This window comes from Notothenia rossii (assembly GCF_949606895.1).
Source record: "Notothenia rossii genome assembly, chromosome: 6".
NCBI lineage: Eukaryota > Metazoa > Chordata > Actinopteri > Perciformes > Nototheniidae > Notothenia > Notothenia rossii.
In genome coordinates, this window is record NC_136909.1 from 32,729,205 (window position 1) to 32,734,797 (window position 5,593).

The window sequence follows — 5,593 nt, forward strand, 5'->3', positions numbered from 1 at the left end:
TTACCAGCATTATTGATTTACTGTGGTGAGATAAAACAGCGGGGGCAAGTACTGACAGTTTTTACAATCAGTTAGTATTATATGTAGGCTATCTTGTTGCGTAGTACAATATTGAGTGTCAGTCTTTCTTTGTCAATAAGCTAGGCTTTAATAGGCCTTTTAATAATTTGTTGGTCAAATTAAGTCTTTTTATAAATGTCTTGATATATTTATTTGTAATGCAATCCAGATTGAACACAGTGAACAACACGCATGTGGTTTTGACTTTTGTTGGGATTTTACAACACATGAACACAATATTAAAAATGTAAAAAGCAAGATCTTTGTCTGTTGTGTTTTGTGTTAAACGTTTGAATGCACCGCACACTTTGGTTGCATGTGTAACATTTTAACACTGTTCTGAACTCCCCTTTCTTAAACTTCAACTTGATTACGTCACTGGAGAGTAACATTTAACTTTATTAACTTAATGAGTAACATTTATCTAGTTTGACAATCAAGTTTACAAATGACTTGCTTAGGATGTTTCAGGTGCCATAAAGAAAGACATGACACAGATACCTGAGACTTTTTGGAAAGTTATGGGCTATTGCCAAAACAGAAGGATTGTTGCTGTCGTGTGAATTTCATCCGACTCATGGTCTGTCTGCACCCTCTACCCTGAGACTGACTTCATACCTGCTTTATTATTGTAAATACGTTTCAAAAGTCCACTATATCAAACATATTTATGTATATGTCAGGTAGGAGATTCACCGAAAATGTATTATTTCACACCTATGCTAATGAGATGCAGCAATTATTTTCTACTAAAATGTTATTGTGTTTTAAAATCATCAGAAGTACATTTGGATTATTGGGACATTTTGATAATGTGTTCCTTATTATAAAGATGATATTATAACATGTTTAAATATATTAAAAGGCAACCTTTTCTAAATCATAGTTATGTTAATCACAATTTTCCAAGTCCAAGGTTATTAAGAACTATTTTATGGAAGATTAAAAAAGAGAATATTATTTTTATGACATGAAGGGAGTGTGTGCTTATTTATTTCCTTTTTTTGGCATGTCTGGTTTTATGTCCTATAAACTGTTTGGGATGGGTATCTTTATGATTGACAACGATTACAAAACTAATTATTCAGTCATTATTGTAGACTGTACAAGAGGCCACTTACAATTTCCCCTGTAAGATAATTCAACACAAACAACATACTTGAACATGCCATATCCAAAGTAAGAGATTGTCGTCATGTGCTTTGATAATCGCTATACTTGGATTTTCCACAAGTGGAAATTTGTTCTCAAAACATTGTTTTATGTTTTTATCCATAACACAAAATATTGTTAAGGCTAACATCAGTGCGACATATGTGAGAAAAGTTTTTGTGTTAAGTGATTGTCCCTCATAAGTGAGTGTATAATGCAAAACAGCTGCACTTTAACAACCCGAAGCATGTCAGCATTTCCCTGTTTTCCACCATGTATGTATTGTAAGTGTTATTCCTGGAAAAAAAAGTTAAGAGAGACGGAAGGACAGAAAAACAGTGCGTTTACAGTTTGCTAGTTTAACCTTAAATTACGTTTTATAATATAAGGTATTGGACTTGAATTTCCCTTTATGGAGGATTTGAGAAGCTTGTCGACCCCTTTGTAGTTTGAAATGTGAAAATGTGATACTGCGGTTCTGATCCTTGTTGTTTTTTCACAGGGTTTTATTTTGAGCCAGTCATGTCTTTGATGTAATATTGTTCTCTGAAATTCCTCAAGACACATCATAACATACAAATTGGCAAAATTGCAGCTGAGTTGTCTCCTTTTTTCATCAAAATGTTCCACATCGGCAATAGGTTGTGTCTTTTATTTCATTTAAATTAAGTTTTTGTTTCTTTTTTCTTTTTCAAGGACCAACCTATATTCTCCATGTTCTTTTTATCAAAAATTGAAATAGAAAGAGCCCTTTAGTATAGTCTGCAGTTTTATTGGTTCCATCAAAAATGTATTTTTTTTCTACCACACTTATTTATTTGTGTATTATTTACTTCTTTATGGATCTAATGTTAACTGAGGACAATTGTTCACCAGTGATGATTTGATGGCTATAATGTTTTGAGTGTTTTCTGTCTGTTTTGAAGAAGCTGTTGATCCACCCCTGCATTGAACATTTACACTAATGTAAACTAAATTCCAATGTTGAATACTGTTTACTGACCCATATGAATGAATTATTAATCAAAAAATAAACTCGGGGAATTTAAGATGTTAAAGCAACAACTTTTGAAGGAACATTGTAAATATTCTTTGAAAGATAACCATCAATAAACTGTGGAACAAACTTACATGAGTCCAGAAGTTACACAAAGAAAATGGAGATGGATTATACAAAGACTGGATATAAACATGAATATGACAAGACAAGTGCTAGATTAATGTTCAAACAACGCCTATGAAAACTGAAATCACAAAGAGTTTCAGAAAAGAACAGGGTCTAGAACTCCCTCAAAAAGCATTGTGTAATCTTTTTTGAGGGAATTATAACCAGGTCATGAAAGTACTACTTCCTGATCAGTTATAACTGTATACATTGTTGAGACAAGAGCGGCATGTTGTGTGTACATGTGTACATTAGCTATAAGGCATATGTTCTCATACAGATGTGAGGTTTCAGTTTACAGTAAGTAAACATGGCAGAGGCCTGTGAGCAGAGGCTCAGATGCTGCTGTGACCTGAAACACCGAGGGGGACAACAATTGACTTATACGCTTTAAAAAAGAAATTTGTGGAGAACTTTTTTAGAGTCCCAGTAGCCGCTTTCACACCAAGTACTTTGCGGTACTTAGTTCCCGGTACTTAGTTCCCGGTACTTAGTCCCCCCGAACTCTTTAGTCCCTGGACTGTCCTATAGATCGCGTTCACACCGGAATAAGTCCCTGAGGGAGGATTACGCAAATGAAGCCGCTGACGTCACTTCTTCTTCTGCTGCTTTGGGTTTACTGGCAGGCCGCAAACAACTTCACGGCGTATACTGCCACCCGAAGTCCCCCGGAGTCCGCCGGAGTTGGGGATTGGCTTCAGTAGAAGCTGCTGGGTAGCGTCTTCCGAGTAAATCGCCAGAAGCGCAGAAACATCCTCATCACTCCACCGCTCCGTTTTATTTTGTGTTGCCATAAGTTAGTCTCTCTCCGTTGGTGCGCTGGGCTAATGCTAATAATGCTAATGCGAGCAAATAAAATGGCGGCTTCACAACACTTTTCAGAGTTTTACGGGGCGTGGTTTGCAATTCGCCCAGCCAATCAGAAATTGGAACCTTTTTCTCCCCAGGAAAGTACCGCCTCTCTAATGGCGCATTTCCACTGCAGGGCCTCGCACGGCTTAGTACGGTATAGTTAAGCCTTGGTAGGCCAGGCTCACTTTATGCTGCGTTTCCACAGTTTAGTAGCTGGGGCAGTAACTATAGTAACGCAGTGTAGGCGGAGCCGTGACGTCATCTTCAGTGGGAACCACAGAAAACCAACATCAGCCGTTAGCTGTTAGCCCTCAGAGCTCACAGCTCGACATATCTGTTCAGAAACTACTAGACAAAAGTTAAACAAGTACAAACCACAGACTGTCTATGTCATGGTGAACACAGTCGCTGGTTTATTTATGTGGGTATAGGCCGTTGTTATGAGTGTGGACGGTCGGAGCATATACTGCGTTAGCTTAGCCGATCTCCATTCAGAAAACAAACATTTGTTGTTTATAATTTTGCAAGTCAAATTTTTTTAAATGTGTCGTAAAACTGTCAAGTAACAAATGTTTTGTGTGAAACACTCAATGAACTAAATCTCTGGTCTCGCACACGTCACCAACACCAAGATGGCCGTCACGTTAGAACATTTCACCTCTTTCTTTGAGAATAAGGTGAAAAGTATTAAAATAGGTGAAAATCACTACAAGTCTGGGCATGTTAAGAACTTTACATACGAAAAAGGGGAGTTAGTCGGTTCCGTAAGAGCCCGCATGCGGTACCGGCTTTACAAGGTTTCGGTGAGTAACACGAGTGTAATGTGTAACGTTAGTGACATCACTTACTCTGGGATTTCTAGTCTTTCTAGTTGCGTATTTTTCATAGTCTTATATTTCAACAGTTTTATGACAAACTGTGACTTTTTTAACATGGAAATAATTTTTTTTGACAAATTCGTGGCACAATTCAAACGGGATCGAAAGATAATCTTTCTCTCCCCATTGACTTCAATACATAATTTTTCAGAAATAAGGTCCCATGGGGCAGAAGTAGAAGGGCGGGACTTCGCCGGGGTGTGAACCAAGCCCCCAGGATGTGCGGTAGACATGATGTGCAGATCTGAACTGCTGGTTTCTGTCCCTTATGGTGCACATTGCTCTTGCAGATTTTGTAATATGGGCTGTGTTTTGGGTTAATGTGTCTCTGTTGCAGGCACGTGCACACATAGACATCAAAGTGTGCTTGAGCCCCTGCCCTTTTTCTTCCTCCAGAGAAAGTGTCCTTTTCCCCCCCTTTTTTATTTTTATAAATTAATATATATCTACTCCTGTTTGCGCACAGTTTCCCTTTCTAAAAATATATTGATTGAATATAAAATATCAGGTCGGGAGATTAGACTGTGAAGTTCCGTAGCTCTCCCTCCCTCTCTCCCTCCACGTCTCCTGCACAGCGGTGCGGACATCGGCAGTCACCGCTAGTCACAGGTAGCAGCACCTCCCACTTTACTGTCACATGTTTTGCCGGTTTTTCTTGGCTTATTTTGAAGGTGACTGGTGATGAACAAATTACTAAACTGCCAGTGCCTCGAGTTTACAGCTAATTAGCTAAAAGACAATAACAAATATAGTTAACTAAGGAAGGCTACTAGCTAATGGATAAGTTAGCTCTAGGTTTAGCTAAGAAAACTTATCATGGGCAAACAGGCTAATGTACTGTACTTAAGGGGAGACACAGAAAGTGAATACAGTAAAATGCCTGTGCACGTCCCTGCTCTGTTGTCTAGACTAGAGTGTGACATTGATTTACTGGGCTTAAATTAAAAGTCTGTCTCATGTCATTCTGGTTAAAACCGGAGACACTGTGGGGCCATTTCCTAGCATTCGAGCGAATCTGGCAAAATCTTAAATGTGATCTTCTTGATAACTAAATAAATTAAGTTATGCATAAAATCTGGAAAAACATTTCCAAAGTTGTAACATGTTTGGCCTTTTATTTGAAATTGGTCTAAAATGTTACAAATGTCTGATCTGGCAGATCTGCAGCTGGTCCAAAAAAATGTATATTGAGATAGAAACTCCTGCCCTTTACAGTCTATGCTCCTGCCACCCGAGTCATATTTGTAATGTATCTCCTTCTCGTGTCTATTTGGGGTATTACATGAGACAGGTCACAAAACCAAATGTATACATCTGACATTGTTGCTATTATAAATACGCACTCATTCATGACAATTGTACCTTGTATCATAACAATTGTTTTCGTTAAGGTAATGTCTGTGTCCTTTTAACAAAGAAAACAAGAACTTCATCAGAGAGTCTCAGAAATATAAGAGGCACAAGAGCTCCGGCCGATGTCGCAATG